The sequence below is a fragment of the Lissotriton helveticus genome, chromosome 8, assembly GCF_964261635.1.
Source record: "Lissotriton helveticus chromosome 8, aLisHel1.1, whole genome shotgun sequence".
Classification (NCBI taxonomy): domain Eukaryota; kingdom Metazoa; phylum Chordata; class Amphibia; order Caudata; family Salamandridae; genus Lissotriton; species Lissotriton helveticus.
Genome location: NC_136069.1, coordinates 905,020,531 through 905,043,364, shown reverse-complemented (window position 1 = coordinate 905,043,364; position 22,834 = coordinate 905,020,531). Strand labels below are relative to the sequence as shown.

The 22,834-nt window shown below is 47.8% G+C and overlaps 1 protein-coding gene across 1 annotated transcript in view; it reads right to left on the bottom strand.

Moving 5' to 3' along the window:
* PHLDB2 (pleckstrin homology like domain family B member 2) overlaps nt 1–21,886 on the bottom strand; it is a 453,671-nt gene extending 431,785 nt beyond the window's left edge. Inside the window, exon 1 of the mRNA XM_078657711.1 lies at nt 21,725–21,886. The gene's annotated coding sequence lies outside the window, so the exon portion shown is untranslated. The remainder of the gene's footprint in view (nt 1–21,724) is intronic.
* Nucleotides 21,887–22,834: the final 948 nt, after the last annotated feature.

Here is a 22,834-nt window from a genome sequence, read left to right as displayed (position 1 = left end):
CTGTCGATATTTCTTCCTTCTAAAAATTCCAGAGAGTTCTGCTAGCTTCTTCTCTGGTCTCATCTGTAATTGCTCATTCTAAGTCCTCTACATAGTGCTGCAGCTGCTTCTCTGGTCTCATCAGTAATTCTCACATTTTAAGAACTCTAGGCAGTGCCTAGTGTCTCTGGTCATAGTGGCAATTATTGGTCCCAAATACTCAGAAGATATCAGCCTGCTTTGCCATTGAAATAAAAAGAAGTGAATTACAGTGGGCAAGGAAGGTAAAGAAAAGATTGGAAGACATTGCAGGAACCTTAAAACTAGAATTAAAAATAGCTGAAGCCCCAATCTCTAAAGCAGAATTAAAAACAGCCTGTAAAAAAGAATCTAGATTGGTGGACTTGAAATATGTAAGGAACAAACGCTCTGCAAAATACATTTTAGATTCATGGGAAAATATGAAAGTATTCCCGTATTTATCGGCATTACCAAATGCCCGGTTACGATTACTACTATTAAAGTTCCGGGCTGGATTTGCGTTATGTAAGAGCTGAGAAATGTGAAACCCTTTTAGATCAAGAAAATATTGCACATGCGGCCTGCCATTTCATAACCTAAACGTTGATGTTTTAATTGAGTGTCGTAATTTTTATAGGCCACGTTGCTTGATTTTAAAACCTCTTTTAAAAAAATATAGTATCAATTGGCGAAATAATGCACTAGAACTTCTCTTAAGGATGGAATTTTTTGATGTGACTTGTGCATTGGCTAAGTTTCTTATGAAATGTTTGGATTATTGTTTTATAGTGTAAGTAGCAGGGGTTTGGAGCTTTTAGTGTATTAAGATGAATTGGTATTTATATGTTACAGTTATATAAAAAATTGTATTGCTTTTAAGGACTGTATGTTTTAAAGCCGGTGTCTAAACATTAATGAAGCATGGACTATATAGTGGCAATTCCTCATTCTTAGTCCTCTAAGCAGTTCTGCTAGCTGCTTCTCTGGACCAGTTGGTAATTCCTCATTCTTAGTCCTCTAGGCAGTGCTGATAGCTGCTATTCTGGACCCGTCAGTAATTACTCATTCTAAGTCTTCCAGACAGTGCTGGAAGCTGCTACTCTGAACCCGGAGATAATTCCTCATTCTAAGTCTCCCAGACAGTGCTGCTAGCTGCTATTCTGGTACCGTCGGTGTTTCCTCATTCTAGTCCCCTTGACAGTGCTGCAGATACATCCTGGTGCCATCATAAATTATCACATTTTAAGTCCTCAAGGCAGTGCTGCAGGTGTGTCTCTGTTCCCAGTGGTAATTCCTAATTTTTAGTATCTAGGCATTGCTGCTAGCTGCTTCCCAGGCCCCTCTGGTAATTCCTCATTCTTAGTCCTCTGGACAGTGCTTCTAGCTGCTTCTCTGGGCTCAACAGTAACTCACCTATTCAAAATACTCTAGGCAGTGCTGCAGCTGTGTTTCTGCTCAAAGTGGTAATTACTTAATCTTAGTCCTCTAGGCAGTACTGCTAGCTGCCTATCTTTTCTTGTCAGTAATTCCTCACTCTAAGTCCTTTAGAGAGTGTTTTAGCTGCTTCTCTGGTCTCATCAGCAATTCCTCATTCTATGTCCTCTAGGCAGTGCTGCAGCTGTGTCTCTGTACCTAGTGTAAATTACTCATTCTAAGTCCTCCAGACAGTGCTGCTTGCTGCATCTCTGGTCCCGTTAGTAACTCCTCCATTCTTAGTACTCTAGGCAGTGCTGTAGCTGTGAATCTGTTCCCACTGGTAATTCCTCATTCCCAGTCCTCTATACAGTGCTTCTACCTGCTACTCTGGTTGTGTCTGTAATTCCTCATTCATAGTCCTCTACAGTGCTGCAGTTACGTCTCTGTTCATACATCCACTACACTCCAAACCAAAACATATAGGTAAAAGACATTGTCATTTAAAACGCCAATAGCTCTAACGCTTAAAAATGTGAGAACTATTGTATTGCAAATGCTTGTTTTAGGTTACTGTTTAAAAATTAGTCTGCCATTTTTGGAAACTATAACAAAACGAAATCCAAGATGGATGCTGGTGCATCATCATGCATCACGGGCAGCCATCTTTAAATGTGTTTTCTTTACAAAAAAGCATTCCAAGATGGCCATTCGTGTGTGTGTATGCAAACTGACGCACCGATGGCCATCTAGGAAAGACTTTTGTCATTAAAGTATATAAAAAGCATTCAGAAATGGCCAAACATGCACGAACATTCATTGGCCTTCATTCTGATACACCAGAGGGCATATGGACATTTTTTTAGCATTTGTACAATAGCAAAGCAGACAAGCAATGGCAAAGCCAATAGCTCTGAGCCTGCTTATTACAGGTGCAACCCACTAGATTTGTCAATTCTTTTTGATGTAGTCATGTTTCATTCTCTTCTCCATTAAACATGGTTCATTTGTTGCAGCCAGTGTGGTTCCTTGTCATACCCAACCGCAAAATGACTCTGCGGACTACTTTTCATTGCACTCTGTGCGCGGGATAGCCCGGGTGCAAGTATGTGTGTGTAGCCTAAAAATCGCGGGTTAAAATTCCTTTTTTTGGGGGGGCTCAGGCTTCCATCATTTTGATAGTTGTAAAAATGAGTTCAACTGAGTTGATTGATAGTAACATGTGAGTTAAGAGCAACTAACCATCCATCTGCTAGTGTGCACCGTAGAAGTGATTAGCATTATAAAAATGTTTTATTACACCTTGTATAAATGGGAGATCCTATTTAACGCATGAAAGTGGCATACACTATAATTCAACAAGCATTTGCAATGCAATAGGTCTCGCATTTGCGAGAGTTTAATCTATTGGCTTTGTAAATGACAATGCCTTTCATTTATGTTTTAAAAACCAAAACATAAATATAAGGCATTGCCATTTACAATGCCAATAGCTCAAACTCTCACAACTGTGAGACCTATTGCATTGCAAATGCTTGTTCACTTTGCAAGCGGACGTTGCCTCATTTGAAATTTCCGGACGTGCTCACTGGACTCGTCTGCTATAATCGCCATAAAAACAAGCACCACCAGGATTCCACACAAGGCACGAGCCACTAAGTGACGCAAATGTGCGCACCTGCCTTTGCGTGAAATCCCGGCGCCAAATGAAAACAGGCGCAACCAAGGAACAGAGGGTAAATAGTACCCTTGTTTCATGGCCAATGCGTGAAACTTCCTTGAAAGGGACGCATATTGCTGATTTAGCCTCGGGTGGGTGCGCGTGTGTGTAAAGAGTGGTCCTGGAGGGTGTGCATGGAGCACACACTTATTTGCCATTACACAATAATAAATCCTCTTAAGCATTACACAAAAGTGACATTTTTCGCGAAACCATCACCAGTGACGTCAGCAAGTAACACGGGGAAAATTCAGAGCTGCGCAGTATTTGCAGTTCGCACCAGCGCAGCGCTACTGGTTTCCGTGCCGTGTTGCACACATCTCAGAAAATGTAGGCATGTGAACGGTTTCCGATGAAGATCGCATCAAGATACACGGGCCTGCTTCACCCCCACCCTTCGATTCATCAGCAGCAATCAGTGCCCATTGTTAGATGTCATTCCTGAGAAAGGTTTAAAACTTCTGACTTCTGCAGACAAAGCTTCATAACGCAGAAAAGGACATATTACTCTGAGCAGAGCTGCATGTAGGGTTCAGGAGCTGCTGTGTGTGTTCCCTGAATACAAGTTATTTAAAGTGACCCAACGCACAGGAGGTCCGGGGTGTGCAGTGATGTAAAACAGATTATATAAATGCAGGTCATGCAATGACCCGTCAGACCACGGGTGGGGTTGAAGGCGGCGGGGGCGAGGGGGCGCTTATGAAGCCCCTCATTCAGGATGCTTTTTAAATCCCACCCTTTGCTGTCAGCAGCGCCTCTTTCTCTGCCAAGCGACGCGCTTCACGAGGCGCGCCCTTAGGGCACGTCCCCTCCGGCACCCGCCCACAGTGGTAGCCGGGGGGCGGCCGGGCGGCCAATGGCAGACGGCCGCCTCCCCCTCTCTCCAGGGTTGATCACTTCCGGGTCCCGGGTGACGCACATCCGGTTTGGGCGAGGGGCGGAGACCTCGGCCCTATGTAAGGTCAAGATCCCCTGACCGGGGTCTCTTCTCCCGTCGCCCCTGCTGGACTGTGTGGACCCCGCTGCTGACCCTTGGACTCCAGGCCGAGGCTTCAATTTAACTCTTCCCGCGTCTCCCGTTGGATTGTCGAGGGAGAGCGGCACCGAGAGAGGGGTTTGGTTGGAGGACTCCGGCTATCGAGGGAGTGCAGCGGTCGTCTGGATCCGGTGTCGGGCGCAGAACGAGGAGAGAAGGGTGCCGTGCACGTGGCCAGGTAAGGAGTCGGGTGCCTCAGGGGACCTCGCGGGCAGCCTTGTTTCACGGGCGGAGGGTGTGTGGTGGGTCGCTAACTTGGTTTCCAGCTCCGCTCTCGGGGTTGCGGCTGTACGTGGGGTTCCACTCGGGGTGCGGGCTCCTGCCGGGCGGTGTGGACGGTGGCTCTGGGGCACGGGGTGCGCAGGCGTTGAGGCTCCAGGCGTGTAGGTCGCTCAGCGGCATAGCTGGTAGGGGTGAGGAGAGTCAGGGAACGCCTGCAGCGCAGACGACGCGGCCAGATTAGATAAGCGAGATGGCCCCCAAGAAAGGAGGGCATAAGAGGAAGGGCAATGACCCGGAGCTGGCCCAGATAATGAAATTACTGTTGCGCAAACTGAGCAAGGACACCCCAGACAGCGATACGGGGAGCGAGGACGAGCAGCCTGAGCCTGTAGTGGAGAGGCCACGTAGGGAAGGGGTAGCGCCTAGAGCGGCATTCCCCCCGCTGCGGAAGAAGGGAGGAATACCTAAGAGTAACAGGGCAGAGAAGGGCAAGAAGCGTGGTCAGACACACGTAGTGGAGGAGCAGGACGTGGGATCAGTAGGTCCCGTCCTCTGCCCCACCCCTATGGTTCCCGAGGTAGTTGTGGCCCCCACCTCAATAACAGGGGTACCACAGTCCATTGTCCCTCCAGACCCGGTGGGGGCGCTGTTGACCGAAATCAGGGAGACACTACAGACACTAGCCCCGGGTGGGGGCACGCCGGTTCCGCCTCCGCCGCAGCCGGTGGCCGCAGGGGCAGGAGTGCAAGACCCCGTAGAACGTCTGCTAGCATCAGTGGCTACCCTGGTAGGGCAATTGTCGTCTTCAAGTAAAGGGGGAGATCCAGCAAGTGCAGGGGCGACAGCGCCATGGGCCCCTCAGCAGGCAGTAGATCAGGGGGCGCTGCAGACCATTCAGAAGCAGCTCGCGCAGGTAGCAGAATTGCGCAAAGCGACTCCAAGTGGAGCGAGTGGATCCTTATCCCAGGCAGCCACGCAGACGGCTGGACCCTTAGGAGGTAAGCTAGGTAACGGGGTTGGGGGGGCCAGCGAAGTTGGGGGATCCCTGGGAGGAATACAAGGGAACGTGCTGTCCCAATCAGGAATGCTGGCCACTCATGTGTCCCCAGAAATGCGGGAAAAAATTTGGAAGGGCGCTTACATTGACATCTTCTCCCTGATCAGGCCCAATAGGAGGGATATAGACCTCAGGGAGAGAGAAGGCAAGGAGGGGTCCTTTAAAGAGAGGAGGCCCCGGGTAGAAGAGACTCTGACCAACTGGCTTTTTGGGTTCCATGTTTTTGTTTCAGTACTGTTGGAAAAGAGACAGGATTTAGCTATCCCACTGGTGTTTTATATGAATAAAATTGTGAAGGCGCATGCTACTCAAGGTAACTTGGTATGGTTGAACTATGACAGGGATTTCCGCTGGGCCAAGGAGCAAAACCCAGGTATTGGATGGGACCAGGTAGAGGTGAATGCCTGGTTGGAAAGTACCAGCTGCAGGGAGCAGCCTGCCAGGCAGCCCTTTCGGACATCCCAGGGGGGCCCAGGGGAGAAGAGAGGAGTTTGTTGGACCTTTAATAGCAAAGCGTGCACCTACCCTCCCGGACAATGCAAGTTTAAACATGCCTGTTCCTTCTGCGGCCATCCCTCCCATCCTGAGTTCAAGTGCAACAAAAAAGCGAGAGAGCGGGGAGGCGGGGCAGCGGCAAGAGATGTTAAACCCCCGCAGGCCTGACCTGCCTACCCCCGTAGACATTGTACGTTTGACTTATTGGCTCGACCGGTACCCTGATAGGGGGGCGGCCTTGGTTTTGTTTCAGGGTTTTTCAGTTGGGTTCCGGATCCCTGCGGTGAATGTCCCTCCCGTTAGTCGGTGCAGCAATCTGTTGTCCGCCAGGACTCTCCCGTCAGTAGTAATTACTAAGGTAGAAAAAGAGTGTTCGCTGGGCCGGGTAGCTGGACCTTTCCCCTCCCCCCCCTTGAAAACTATGTGTGTTCACCTCTGGGAGTAGTGCCAAAAAAGGAGCCCGGGCAGTTCAGGATGATCCACAACTTGTCTGCGCCCAGGGGCTCTTCAGTGAATGACTCTATTGACCCGGCACTGTGTACAGTGACATACTCCTCATTTGATTCCGCTGTTCAGAAGGTCAGGGAGTTAGGGCGAGGGGCCTTGTTGGCTAAAACGGACATAGAATCGGCCTTCCGCCTGCTGCCGGTGCACCCGGACGATTACCATTTGCTAGGCTTTCAGGTCCAGCACCAGTTTTATTATGACAAATGCATGCCTATGGGATGCGCGGTATCTTGTAAATATTTCGAGACCTTCAGCTCCATGCTGCAGTGGGTTTTTTCGTACAGGTCTGGGTGCACTGATGTGGTGCACTACTTGGATGATTTCATGGTGATGGGCCCGGCGGGGTCTGGTAAGTGCGCGCAGGCGCTGGACGAATTGGTGAACATGTTCCAGGAATTCGGGGTCCCCTTGGCGCCCAGCAAGACGGTGGGCCCTGAGATGTGTATGTCCTTCTTGGGGATTGAAATTGATACTGTAGCTGAGGGAGTGCAGATTACCCCGGGACAAGGTGGTGGCATTTTCCCGGGCAATTGAGGCGGCCTTAGCAGGCCCGAAGGTGTCCCTACATCAGCTCCAAGTCCTGGTAGGGCAGTTGAATTTTGCACTTCGTATCATCCCAATGGGACGTCCCTTCTCCAGGTCTATCGCCCGCGCCATGGTGGGTCTTACCCAAAAACACCACAGGGTGCGGTTACGGGCTAGTGTGAAGGAGGACCTGAGGGTTTGGCGTGGTTTCCTGGCGGATTTCAATGGGCGGGTGGTGTGGCCCGCCCCTCCGGTGACCAGTGCGGAGCTGGGCCTTTTTACAGACTCGGCAGGTAGCATCGGCTTTGGCGCCATCTTGGGCGCCGCTTGGTGCGGGGCGGTCTGGCCTCCGGCCTGGCACAAAAGTGGCCTGACAAGGAACATTGCCTTCCTGGAGCTCTTCCCCATCTGGGTGGCGGTGACTATCTGGGCTGAACACTTCAGGGATAGGGCGGTGACCTTCTGGTCAGACAACATGGCGGTGGTAGAAGTCATCAATAGGCAGGGAGCTACCTGCCCCCATGTGCTGCGCTTGTTAAAATTGTTGGTCCTGGCGTGCTTAAAACTAAACTTAACCTTCAAGGCGGCACATATACCAGGTATTGATAACCATGCAGCTGATGCTTTGTCTCGTTCCAAGTTGCAGGATTTCCGGAGGTTCCACCCACAGGCAGAGGAGCGAATGACGATATTCCCTACGTCACTGTGGACAATTGGAGCCCCGCTTTAGCGGGGCTGGTAGGTGCCTCCCTGAGTGAACGCACAAAACAGTCGTATCAACAGCAATTTAATGTGTACTTGTGTTTCGCCAAACAGTCAGGCTTTCCAAACGTTTTTTCTACAGAGGCGGTACATGGTTTCCTTCAAAGGCTAAGGGATCAGGGGAAGGGGGTGGCCTACGCAAGGGCAAATTTGTCGGCCATCGCCTTCTTTGCCAAGGTAGCAGGGGTGCGGGACCCTGGGTCTTCCTTTCTCATCAGAAAGGCGCTGACAGGGTGGGCCAGACTGGAGGGACCAAGGCGGGACTGTCGTAGGCCACTGGATCTCCCTACCTTGTCGGAAATATTGAGGGTCTTACCGTCTGTGTGCGATTCTCCGTTCGAGGAGGTCTTGCTAGGAGCAGCCTTCTGCTTAGCCTTCTATGGGGCCTTCCGCCTGAGCGAATTGGTAGGGTCCTCTAGATTGGACCATGGGGGGGGCTTGCAGTTCCGGGATCTGGCTCTTTCCCCGGGGGGGTTAGTAGTACTGCTCAGGCGTTCCAAAACGGACCAAGGGGGGAAGGGTGCCCCCGTGCATCTCCGGCCCGCCCCTGGGGTGGCAGCATGCCCGGTAGCCCGGATGCTGGCTTACCTGCCTCTTCGTCCCGAGGGTGGGGGCACGGCCCTGTTCATACACGAGAATGGCCACTGTTTGTCACAGTTCCAATTTAAAGCGGTTTTCAGGCTTGCCCTGGGGGTACTGGGTCTGGGGTCTGCCGGGTTTTCTTCTCATTCCTTCAGGATAGGCGCCGCTACCTTAGCGGCAGGGGCGGGCCTTTCTCCCAGCGCTGTCAAGGGTGTTGGGCGCTGGGCATCGGGATGCTACAAAAGATATGTGAGGCCGGACTTGTTATGACCAGCCTTGGTCATCCCTTGCTTGTTGATGTCTAACGGTGTCCTCTTTCTCCTTCTGATTAGTATGCCCGAGTCGGTGGTCTGGGTCTTGGGGCACTCGTTCGTGCGCCGGGCGGCAGTACGTGTGCAGCAACGACGGGTGGTGAAGCAAGCAAGCTTGGGCGAGGTCGAATTCGTGTGGCATGGCATCGGGGGGATGCGGATCCGACACTTAAGGCGGACGGTGGAGGAACTCAGAGCACAGAGGGGGAACAAGTCCCCAACTTGGATTGTGATACATGTAGGGGGCAACGACATGGTGGACAGGGGACGCTTGGCTGTCAAGGAGGCCCTCCTGGCTGAATTCGCCTGGCTGGGACACGTGTTCCCGGCAGCCACAATGGTTTGGTCGGGCATGCTCTCACGCAGGACATGGGGACCGGGAGTCCGGGTCAGGTCTTTGAACGTTTCAGTGAGAAAGCTGAATGGTGATCTGGCGAGGTTGTGCTCAGCTACGGGCCGCTTGCGCTACATTCAGCACCGGTTGATCTCAGGAGAAGCAATGTACCACCAGGATGGGGTACACCTGTCGGACTTAGGAACGGACACATTCATAAGTGAACTTTGGGCATTTATTGCGAACGCAGGTGGGGAGGGTGTCAGACCTGAGGGCCTTGGCCACCCTTGTGGCGGAGTACAGACCTGCGAGCAATAAACAGTGATTCAGGGGAGGCCGCCTGGCGGACTCCATAGGCCAGCTCTGAGGGGGGATATGGGGAGCTCTCCGCGGGGAGGAAGTCACCACCGGCTGGGGAGGCTAGGGCGACAGATTTCGAGCCTCCCGGGCGTCCCAGGGCAGCCGGGTGGTTGAGAGGTGGGCCCTGGTAAGGACGGACAAGGAACGGCGGGCCTACCACTCCAAGGGGCAGGTGCACGGCACCTGGCGTAGGATACCCCGGCGCGAGATGCGAACCAGATGGTGCTCCTCCCTTAAGGCTGGGGGGAACAGGAAAAGTACAGGTGTTGTTGGAAATGAATTTATGAATATCAATATGCATTGTGTATGCTTGTTATGTTTATTCAAATGTGGAGAATTAAACATGGCCTTTTTTACCCCACCAAAATCTCTTGGTTATTAAAATAAAAGATGTGGGGTACTGCATGTTGGTATCAGGTTGAGGGTGGCTGGGGCAGAGCTGGAGGGTACGGGTCCTATGCCAAGCGACGCGCTTCACGAGGCGCGCCCTCATGTCACGTCCCCTCCGGCCCCGCCCACAATGGTAGCCGGGGGGCGGCCGGGCGGCCAATGGCAGACGGCCGCCTCCCCCTCTCTCCAGGGTTGATCACTTCCGGGTCCCGGGTGACGCACATCCAGTTTGGGCGAGGGGCGGAGACCTCGGCCCTATGTAAGGTCAAGATCCCCTGACCGGGGTCTCTTCTCCCGTCGCCCCTGCTGGACTGTGTGGACCCCGCTGCTGACCCTTGGACTCCAGGCCGAGGCTTCAATTTAACTCCCACCCACCCGTCCCTGATTTTTAGTGGTTTAAGGGAATGTTGTTGCGGAGTACAGACCTGCGAGCAATAAACAGTGATTCAGGGGAGGCCGCCTGGCGGACTCCATAGGCCAGCTCTGAGGGGGGATATGGGGAGCTCTCCGCGGGGAGGAAGTCACCACCGGCTGGGGAGGCTAGGGCGACAGATTTCGAGCCTCCCGGGCGTCCCAGGGCAGCCGGGTGGTAGAGAGGTGGGCCCTGGTAAGGACGGACAAGGAACGGCGGGCCTACCACTCCAAGGGGCAGGTGCACGGCACCTGGCGTAGGATACCCCGGCGCGAGATGCGAACCAGATGGTGCTCCTCCCTTAAGGCTGGGGGGAACAGGAAAAGTACAGGTGTTGTTGGAAATGAATTTATGAATATCAATATGCATTGTGTATGCTTGTCATGTTTATTCAAATGTGGAGAATTAAACATGGCCTTTTTTACCCCACCAAAATCTCTTGGTTATTAAAATAAAAGATGTGGGGTACTGCATGTTGGTATCAGGTTGAGGGTGGCGGGGGCAGAGCTGGAGGGTACGGGTCCTATGCCCCTTGCAGGGCTGTCAGCTAGAAATGGAAAGCCGAGGAGCAAGGAGCTTGACAGCGCAGCCCCCAGCAGGGATGGAAGCCCCGTGGAGATAGGAGGGGGAGATGGGCGGGGTCAAAGGAGGAGCCGGTAGTGTAGCATGGATATCAGTGGGCCTGGTGCAAGGAAAATAGCACCAATTATCAGGGTTAAATGGCCCCAGGGTTCTGGGACCGGTGCCACTGCACCTGCTGTACAAATAGAAGTTAGGCCTCTGGGCGCCACGTTTCTGCTCTCCGTTTGAGTGCATTGAAGAGGTGACATGGGAAACAGCCGTTTGTGCGCTCTGCCTCCTGAGATATGTGAATTAGTAGGTGCAACTCAGCTCTTCATCATAGTGAGGTCGGTAAAAATGCATCCATGAGCAAGACAGCGTACATTATTTTTTAAGATGAATTTTGCATATAAGAACTTAGAAGTAGTCTGGTTTGCGCAGGCGCTATAGAGGGTCAAAATTAATAAAAATGAAAGAACGGGCCATTACAACGTCAGTCCTGGCACGAGCAGCGCCCACGGGAGCACAATTCATGCACTACTTTTGTTTGTCGTGAGAAACGAAATCGGACCTACTTGTGAGGCTTGCAGCAGAGGAAGCTCCTTTTAGCGGCATATTTATATAATCTTTATTAAAGCGGTTCTCCTTTCAAAGAGGCGATGGTACCTTTTGTGTCTGGTAACACTACCCTCCTGTGTTTACCGTGCCCACAGCAGGGTGCCAGGAGAGGAAATCTCCGCTGTAAACAAACATCCCCTTCTATTGTCGAGGGTATTGTGCGTGAAAGTGTCACAAGAACTATCTGTGCTTTGATCCGCAGCCGCTGAAGCTCAGCGGGCTGCTGCACCTGCGGCTGCTGCTTGCTGCGTGCGATCTACATGTCGCTGCGTCTACGCTCCGGCGCAGCCTTTCATCTTCCAGTGGTTGATGAAAGTATGGCTAGTGGGCTGCGAAATGCTAATGCTGCTTACTGGAAGTGCTTTGATGCTACAGCCACTAATTGAAACATGATAAATTAGCCAAGGTTCGTCCCATCAACAGCCAGCCCTTAAGCAACGAAAACCTGTTCTCTTCTCAAAACAGTACCCGACAGTGGCAAGAAGATACAAGCTTGGTTTGCAAACTAACAACATTGTGATTTTGTAAATATGTGCTGACAGTTCAGCTGCTCCGCAGCACAGCGCACGTTTGAAAGAGGTGCGTGACACATTAACATGCCTTCTGCATTTGAGTGTGTGTATCTTCAATAATGCGCCAGCGCACCCCGTTTCAACTACTTCGGAGCGCTTTGCGCACGTTGACACAGCCGAGTTTATTATTCAACGTAGATATCTGGAGCACTAAGCTCTCCGAATTCTACAAGGTTAAAGAAAGCGATCATAGTTTGTACAGGATCACACGGTTTGTTCAAGTGGACAAATTAGGATCTGAGGCAATGCAGTCTTGCACAGAAGTCGACCACTTTTCAGCTGAAATACAACGGTCTCTCAACTGGGACGCGGCCGCTAAAGTTAAAGCATGCCGTGTTTGAAAGTGAAAGCGGCAAGAAACCCATTAAAGAAAAGAGGGCTTATGAACTAAAACAAGCTGTCGCCATCACGCTTTCACATTAATGACAAGTGATTGCAGCTCAGTGCCTGCCTGTTTATCAGGCCGCGCGCTGGTATGCAGACTCCCCCTGCATTCCAGAGAGGCGCGCGACGCGATCTGGTCTGCATTGGCATGCTGTGGAGAGAAGACCTGGCCGCGCGCACAATGTTATCCTATGGGGAAACGCTGCGCGCGGCCAGGTCTTGTCTCCCTTCGTCTGTCTCAGACTGCTGAGACGACGACTATAGTTCTCGCTTGCGAGAACACACTTTCAGCGCGTTCGTCGTAGGCGAGACCTAAAAAACGTGCTGAAGTGTAAGTGACGGCTGCTTGGCTACAGCTTGGGGATTTTGCTTCGTAACATATGAATAGGCATTTTACTCCACTATACAGGGATCCATATTGTCAATGTGCACAGATATATTGATGCCCTAAGTTGCCCATCTCTATCTTCAGCCATGAGTGTCCAATGTTCCTATCCTCAACGTTCAAAACCCTCACCGATTGTTGTTTGGCCCACTGCATCTGCACCTGCTCCCTGCTCCCTGTCCTTTAGGTTTGGCTTCTGGCCCACTACATCCCAGAACCATAGTCTGTACTTCTCCCAGTTCTTGGTCCCCAACACCCATGTCCCCCAAGATCAAACACCAAAATCCCCCTACCCAGTTTGCACCTCTCTAGCACAAGGATACTGAATTCCAACCACTTCCATTCTAGAGACCCTGACTCCGATTCACTGATGCACTTGCAGATCAAGGTCAAACAATGTAGCACAACTGGTTTTGCATGGAATATAGCGCCAAATGAAAGTAGTTGCAAACAAGTTTGCAAAAGGAAATTGTGTGATATGTCCTCATATCCTTTCTGTAGTTTTTGCTGAAAATGAAACTTTTTACATGATTGATCCTTGGACATTAGCCTACGAGAATACATTGGTGGTGGAGGATGTGCCTCAAGTACAAATTTCATGTGAAACATCCCTCGCTTGCCTTTTATTCCGTGGCTTAACACTAAGTCTTGTTTAATATCATATAGACACTGCATTATTAGTGATTGCTTGACTGATGATATCATTAGCATGCAATTTGAGTGCCGTTTGAACAAAGTTGAAGATTTTCGCACAGCGTTAACTTGCGGAATTCTTGCCAAATCTGCACAACTGCATTTTGTTCTCTACATTTTCCACGTCCCTTTATTCTATGGAAAGAGTCGTTTTAGGATAACGTATGTTGGGTAACATGGAGCACAGGGCAGAAATCCACAGTGTCTACCTGCATTGAACATTTTTTATTTCAAAGTAGCTATGCCTAATGAAGTGCCACAAAAGGACAAAATACCATTGGGCAGGCATGTGAGGCACAACAAAACATAACATTTAAAGAGGAAAGAAGCAGGCCAACTAAAAAAAGAGTTCTCTCTAAGTATAAATAACTTGAACAGTAAGAACACATGTAAGAGAACCAGTCCTCATGGGATGATACAAAATTCCAAAAGGAGGGACTGCTAAGTGTATACACCAATGAAAAGCAAGCATTTCTAAGGGACAGCAACAGAAACCAATGAAAGAGATGGGCATTTTTTCAAGGCCATATCCTGGATACAGTATGTCTTGAAGAGACAACGCAAGCGCTGGTACGCAAGACCTAAAAAAGACTTGCTCATATGTTTAATATTAAGTGAAATCACTTTGCTAAGTATCATTATGTTGCTCTATCAAAACCCCGAAGAGGAAATGTCAAATGTTGCTAAATGACCTTAATTAAAGTCTGGAGTCCAATGCTCATAACCACACAGGATTTTTTTTTAAATCACTTAATTTGATATATCAATAATAAAATCAGCAATGGTGTCGCTAATTTGTTGGGTTAAAGCATCACATAAGATGTCATAAGAACTAACACTCCCTATCAAGCACATACCCACTCCTATTGCCAATTGCTCTCTTTAAAAAAATCATAATAACTTTGAAACAGGCTTTCTTACTGAGAGCTCCCAAAATCTGGAACTCGATCCCTTTAGCTATCTGGACAAATCTCTTATATGCCATCCTCAGATGATCAATTGATATCACTAATTTTTTAGGTCATCTCCTAGTGCAGCGCGCATACGCTGCACTAGGAGATGACCTTTTGAAATCGGGCTGCACTTTTCCTCACACTCGTGCATGTGGCGGCATCCACCTGGCAGGAGCGAGCAGCGGTGCGCTGGGGCCATCTGTTAGTAATTAGCGTGGCTGGGCGCACTAGTATACATTTGCCTGCTTGCGTTCGCTATAGCTTTCCCTTTCTTACCGGCTCCGGGGGTTCTCTTTCTACTAAACATTTGCATAAACTGTTGTTTAAGGCGTTCCATACACTGCCGTGTGCGCCCACATATCACTACCTCGAGTTCACCTTCCAAGCACATTTACAAAAACCCTATTTCGGGGGGGGGGGGGGGAGGGGGGTATTCTTACATGCCAAGCGGCCAACATACATACTGTGAGGTAAAAACAAAATGCACTCTGGATAAATAGGAGCATGTGGCGCCATCAGGGTCAGCAGCAAACAACATTATTTCAATAAAAGACGCACGTATTTTACAGTAACTACAAATCATGTGGCATTTATGGAAGATTTCACCATGCCATCCCTGTATTCTCAGGTTGCTTTGCGTCACCTAATGATCAAAAGATAGCGCAATAGTACTTTCGAAACTTCAGGAATTGTGGCACAAAAGTGGGAAAAGGAACACCCACATTCTTATATGGTTTAATCTTGAGCTGGAGTTCACACAATGTGCGCAGAAAGCTTACGACAGCATGGTCACGAACTGACACATATGCCAATAAGCTAATTCTCACCACTGTGCACAGCATTAGCGACTGAGAACACCACCGGAAATTGCGAAATCTGACCCAATATGACGCCCTTGCTGCAAGAGAGCTGTGTTCAGAGAAAGAGCCAGATGTGCCAGCAATATCGTCATGCCTTGCACCGCCCTTCTACAACCGAATGCTACGGCGTGCCTGCAAGCACAATGCAGAGCGGGCAGCTAGTACAGGCAGAGAAGGAAAAATGAAATGCGGTTCAAAACAAAGGTTGGGATCCCTCCACACACCTAGAATAAGGGTAGTATTTTTAATACAAGTCAAGGTTTTATGCAGTACATGTTCCACTTTGTAGTATGTAGTAACATGGAATCACGGAAGGGTTCCTATCCGTTACCCTTCAGCCAATCTCATCAAGAGCGCTCCTTATTTTCTCAAAGTTCATTCTACATGGTTGTGCATATTCGAACGTAATCATAGGTATTGAATTATATCAAAGAAAGTAAAATCAACATTTCCATCAAGGAAGTACAGAGGAAGTATAAGCCAAGCTTACTACAAAGGAAACAAGCATTGGCATAGCCAATAGGTCTCGCCTTTGGGACCTGAAAAAGGGTTTAGCCATGCAACAGTTGATGTTGTTACACCAAGGATAATTCTGCTGGATACCTAAACACTTATAAGGTCCCAAAGGCGAGACCTAGTGGCTATGCAATGCTTGTTTGTACATTTTCATGTTACAATTTTCAAATGCGTACTGTCGATGAGACGATTGTTCATAACTCATTTGGTACATTTCTTGTATTTAAGGCATACTAATTTCGCCTCTAACAGCTTTCTTATCCATTATTCTTGTAGACCAGTCCATTTTCTAAAGTGCTCTGCTGCTCTTCAGGTTTTGTTTAGTCCTGTGGACAATCATTCCCGAGACCATGCCACATTTGCAAACAGGGGGTTTGGTGCATTCTCCTAATGGGGCAAGGATTTGTGCCACCCATGGCATACATGCCTAGCCAGAGGATAGTGATACTCTTTGGGCCAAGATCCATCTATCCATTAAATCTCAGTTACTAGCAGGAAAGAAATATAAATCATTTGGCAGAAAACTACTGGGGGAAAAAGAGACCGAAATGTCTTTTTTAGAGAAGACACCTTTAAATGAACACATTTCATAACTATTACAATATTCATAATTGACCATAGTATTTTATTACACAATATAGTTTGATGAAAGCTGCAATGACTAAAACATGATACAAGCACATAAGCCTAAATATATGAGGACTAGAATAATAAAGTCACTTCTCTAGTTATACCACATTAAAACCACCCCCACAGTGTAAGCAAATGTAACCTAACAATTACATATAGTGATATGGTGAAGAGCACCACACCTATGACCTGTGGAAAAAGCCTTTCCCAAATATTCTAGGTCTGGAGTTACGATAGTAGTTTATCTAGACATAGAATATTGTTGGAGAAAGATTACCTACATGTCCAATAGTTAGAATACCTAAATAATGCAATTTCCAAACATCTGCAAACTGTAATCAGTCCTTTGCATTCTACAACAGGAGTGGTGGTGGATGAAAGGCATCCTGAAGGGAGAGCCATCTATGGCTTTACTACCGGGTGTATCAGCCATCATAGTACAAGGGATGATGATGGACCAGAAACCCAATATAGAATAACTGGCCTGCTCCCATTTCTGGCAGCATCAACACTTAGAAAGAGTATCATGCAAACCATGGAGGTTTTTTCACAAAACTGCAAGTCAAGTTTCCCTAAAACACTGCGTAAAACCCCTCAGCTTGTAAGGACTGCTTAAAAGCTGGGCACTGAAAACGTACATCACTTTGGGGGTATACAGCCACTTGTACATATGAATAGTTTACAGAAATGTTACCATAAAATATGTGGGTGCCAGATGGGCATGGTGAATATGGTGACATTTTAATTGTCAAGATTTTCCTCAAAACGGTCTCTTCTTAATACAAAGTCAGCCACTTTGTGAGGGAAACTCTTCCCAATGGGGCCATGTTTAAAGGCATAGGACCTTCCATCATCAGTCATACCTTGGGGGCTCACCAATTAACTATCCACCATAAACAGACTAAATAGACTCCAAAATATTTTCAAATTAAACCATTCAACCAAACATACTAGGTAATGTAAGGATTCTGTTTTGTATCTAAAACGCTACATCAAAAGATATTTAAAAAATGTTTTAATGACAAACACTCCATTTGCCACAATTTGCGCAAGGACGTTTTCACTCTGTGTAAGAAATTGGAGTATTATTTTGCATTGGTGACTATACACATCATGGATTAATCACAACCTTTGTCAGGGTGAACCCTCTAAGTAACTAAATTTATCTTGAGCTCAACCCCTAGTATGGATGGCCCAGAGCAAACAGGTATTAATTAGGGCAATTTGTAAAGTATTTCTGCAGTACCAAAACTGTAATAAAGTCAAAATGCAGCACAACAATAAAAAACCTATAATGATTTAGAAAAATAGGGTAAGATTCAATAAACAAAGTTACACTAATGTGACAAAAATCCGGTACAGGGAACCAGAGATATGCATTTTAAAAAGTTTTTAGTAGAAATCATGTCAAGAAGCACCAAGTGTCAATGATAGTCAATGGGAGGGGTAGAAAAGGACCTTCTTCTCATTTTGGGCATTTTCAAGTTAGCGAACGTCTTTGGCTGCACTAAATTGGGCTTAAGGTGTGGGAGTGGTAGGGATTGTACTATGTTTATGTTAGTGTCCTCCCACATCTAACAACAAAATCCAGTTTGAAGCTGAGCCTGCCACAGTACCCCAAATAAACCCAGAGACAGAAGTCTAGTAGAACAAAGTCTTGTTTCAATATCCTCTTTCCCTCCATTCAAGTGCACCCCAAATGTTATATGTAAACCCAGTAGACTTGTCAAGCAGGCTTCGACCTCAAGAAAGATTTGATACTGTAATGTCAAAAAGGATGCTTGCAGTGATTGGAAACTGTCTGACCGGTGGTACAAAGGAAAATACTTGACCCGGTGTCAGCTAATAGTTGCTTGTGGCAGGGGAGGTCTCTTTGAGTTACTCAGCCCACTGGCCATCATTTCAGGAGAACAACAACATCGCCCCACACCCACAGCCTTTACCTTGCTCTGGGAGCCATTTTCACACCTCATCAAATGCCAATTACTTTCTGGCCGAAGTGGGAGAGCAATATCAAATGGGCCTCCAGCGGCTTAGGCAGGGAAAAGATAACTTTCTAAAAGTACCTCTTCCTTAATATTTATGAAAATATCTGACCACCATCAAATTGAATGTTACTAACTATTAAAAATAGTTGTTTAGCTATTTGTCTAGGTATTTCCTAACCAAAATAAGCATTACTAAAGGTAATAATGTAACACAGTGTTTTCCTACGGACCAGCAAGTCTTGCTTTAGTGAAAATAACTTGTGGGGCTTTTTAACTGTATGGGCATGTTTAACTTTACATTCTCACATGTCCTACTGGTAAAAATCATGGACCCTGCCTTATGGACAATAACGAATACATAGGACTGACTTATAAATATTTAAAAGGAAGATTTTGATCTATCAAAAGGGGTTATTTTGACAGGTCGAAATAGCAGGTTGAAACTGCAACAGCCAGGCTACAAATGGTAGGCCTGCAGTCATGTTTGTACTTTCACTAAAGGGAAGGTCACAAAGGTAGGCCTGGGTGGTGAACTCTGCTCTGTTTGCAGAGTTTTCTACACTCCGCACTCTGTGGAGCAGCGGTGTTCCCAAAAACTCATTGAGCAGAGTTTTCTCCTCTTTCGCCGACGTTATTGGCGAGCGAGAAAAATCCAATGCTAGACAACCTCCCAGCGAGATTTCTCAATGCGGGCAGTCGCTTATGGCCATGACTGCTCGCATTGAGAAACCATCCATTTATGTGGAAGACGCTGCTCCAAGAGTAGAAAATCTACTTTATCTTCAGAAAGAAGCAGCATCCTATTGCACTATGCCTGTTGCCATTAGGGCTGATTTTCCAGTGCGGGACAAAAACCCTGCACTTAAAATCAACATGATGTCGTGACCTAACACACTCTGCTGCTTGAGGAACTCTGCATAGCGCGGCAGAATTTTTTGGTTACTTTGGAGAGTTCCGTGTAGTGGAACTCCACAAACTCCACCTAGGCATACACAAAGGGTCCTGCAGTCCTCTAGTGGCATTTAACTTACAGGCCTTGCGTACATCTTATACTGTATACTGGGGACTTATATGTAAATTAAAAATGCCAATTAGAAGAATATCAATTTAATCATGTTGAAAGGAGGAGCACTTACACTTTACCCCTGATTAACAGGGGTAAAGTGCACAGAATTCTTGAGCCAGCAAAAATATAGAGCCCAGTAAAGGGTGAAAAATACAGGGCGACCATCAATAAAGAGGGATTTTCCTACACCCTGGAGACTGTACTTGATCACAGGGTGCTTGACATTCTTGTGCGAGTCAGGATTCCTCTACTCTTCTATACAACATTACCTGCTCAAATCTATTCTTATATAATTACTTCCTGAATGAGGTGCCCCGCCTCCCATCCACGCACAATGTGAGCAAGCACAAAAACAAACGTTAATAACTTTTTGGCCCCTTCCTCATTTAAAGAGGACTAGTACATTAAAAACATATATTTTCATGCTTCACTGATATAACACTTGACTTTATGGGGTTTGGTAAACCATTGCAGGAAGGCATTCTCATGCCATAGGTGACCATGGGCTATGGTGGCACCAGCAGGCACGGATCCTTACTACTGTGCTCAATATTGGCCTACTTGACGCGCTACATGCACGAAATGATTCCACCACCAGTGTCGCAACAGGCCATGGCACGTATCCACACTGAAATCTCTCCGCTGCTAGCAAGAATGATCCTGGTACCTGAGTTGCCCGCAGGCCAAAGGTGCCCTGGCAGCATACTTTCCATCCAGGCACCTACATAGCCATATCAAAATTGTTTGTGTGTAGTTGCAGACTACAGCATATACCATTTGACCCTCACTCTATATTTTACGGCCAGGTGCTTGCTCCCCCACAAAAAATGTTTTTGGGGTTAAGGATACCCACCCTTCCCCCATCAGAAGCGTGGCCAATGGATCCCAGAGTGCAAAGTGCTGGTAGTTAAGATTAAGCCATGACCAGGAGTAAGAGTTACACACAACCTGGACTGGACCATTTGCCAATTATGACTCGACGCTCAATCTGTTGAACTATTTAACAAGTTTATCGTCTGTATAGAAACTCATATACTTTATGGTCTGATTGGCTGACAAAAGCTTAGTGACTCATTCTAAAGATATCCCTGGAATTCTAGTGGCACCCGCTTTCTTTCTCAGGAGTGTATATCTTGATGATAATAGCGTGAAATATCTCAGCTGGATTCCCGCAGCTGGTTCACGCCCTGATATTTAGGGGGCTTCTTATTAATGTTGCTTTAAAACCTTTGGTACTTGAAATCGGACACTGGATATCCTCTCTCCGGCCCACGTGCTCAACATCTGTGGCAAACCACGCCTCTGCTCATTCACTGCCAAATTAGTGGGTTTACAATGTACTTGATTTTTTTCTCAGTTTGAAAAAAACACATTTCTGTCTTTGTACTGCGGTGTCAAATTTTAGATTATTCCATAGAGTCTATAGAACATATTCTGCTGTTCTTTCCTGTTTCCTGGCAGGTCCTTCCAATACCCGATGGGTGACATGTTAATTTTGTCTTCCCACGTGCCCTACTTAATAATGCTCAACGTACTTAAGGGGGCTAAAGTGAGAGTCAGTTAAGAGTTGGAACCTTAACAATGCCGTGCGAGTAGGGAACTGCCCTTAACCGGCCATGGCTTTTTATTCACATCATTTGACCAGTCTCGAGAACTACATAATCTCTAGTGCTCGTTAATTAAAGACTTTAAACCTCTAAGCGCGTGCTTCTTTCTCTAAACGCTTCCTCGAGTAGTGCTAATACCCTGTCTTTTTCTGTGTCACCCTGTAATCATTCTTTCGGGAATGTGTCACTAACAGCTCACGAGCCCGAGGTATTGTAAGCTTCCGTCCTTTTAAGCGCTGGTTTCACGGATGAGGACAAAACTACGTGCCATAAAAAATCAGCACCCTATAAGAGCCGACCCTACCCCCCTGAGGGCACAGGGGACCGCGGCGTCTATTAGCAGGACTCTTTCAGCGCTCTGACAATGCCCTCTTCCGGTCGTCCCCTCCCCGCCGGTAACAACTGGAGAATACCCAGGAGTGCTCCAAGGAACTCACACCAGACGCATTAAAGCACCGCATATCCGTTCCCTATTGTGCTAACTGCGTGTTCAGTTCGCTACCTGTGGGGGAGCAAGGGCGCCCCCAAAAGTACATCTCACCACAAACAGACAGTGAGAGGAACCGACGTTTAACAAAGTAAGCAAAAAGAAGACATTTTCCAGCCAGCAAACTTTTCCATCACAAAGGCACCACAGTCAACCAGGGCACATTGTCTGGGCAAAAACAATGCTTCGCTCTGCGGAAACTGCTTTTGTTTTTTAGACCACACGGTGCCCGCTGCCCACCCACCAAGGCTGCCCACCCGCCACTGGCAGTGACTGACCTTTTATCCTTCTACATCGAGCGGATGCAGGGATGAAACAAGCCGCCTGGATCAGGGAGTTTTACACGCAGGGCATGCTTCGCTCTCCAAGGCATGCTTAGCCCTCCATGAAGCACAGAGTCCAGGCTCGGCAGAGTGGTTCTGTTATTTTTTTCTCGCGTGTGTTTTCTCGCTCTGAACTTTTCTCCTCCCGCAGCATTTCCCTTCACCGCCTCTCGCTCCCCCTCCCGCCCCTTTAGTTTAGTGCAGACCAAACATCCTCTCCTTGTCCCAGACGCGGTAACGTAGAGTCCGCATCTCAGGTTTCATTATAAAGACGGGGCTTATTAATGACTTTTTCAGATATGATGCAGGCTGGCCGGCCACTCAGGGACAGCCTTTTCAGACGCCGTGGATTTATGAAACGTCACATGGTTTATGTTGCGTGGGTAACATATGGCTCCCTCCCTCCAGCGCGCGAACGGTTTTACTCGCAGCCTATCCCGCCCTCTGAAATTACCCATTCTTAAAAGTGTGTTTGGATTGAGTCGGGGGCCCCACAGTCTGCTAAAGTAATTGGTTAACCAGCATTAACTGGAGGGATAACAAAGGGGAGCATTGTTGCGCTAGTGATTTTCTTGCACAGTTACAGTGTGAGTTATTTTTCGAGTCACAGCACATGGCGTTCAGCACCCGAGGAAAATGTGTCACGATAGTGAGCGCTTTCCCAGTCCCCGGCCTCAAAGTAGACTTGAGGCAGAAAAAAAGGGTTTCCCATCTCCCAGGACCTGTGGGGCTTTAATTGAATCTGGCAGCTTCTGCTGGGCCGCCGGGCCTCTCATCGGAGGTTAAAGTGCGGTGTAACGAGATGCCTTGTGTGAGTTCAGACACTATTATTGATTTTCGTAGAGGGGCCTCCATACGCTTTAGGGTCGGGTCTGTGTATTGGGTTCCACCCAGGGCAGCCTGCATTGCTTTTAAGAACCGCGCAAATTCATTAACGCATCTCTCTGTCTACCAATAATAACAACAGTGTCTGGAAGATATTGGGCACCTCATGTCATTGATAAGCCCATACATTGATTTTAGTCACAAATCATCATCAATTTCTTGATTCGATTTTAAAAATAA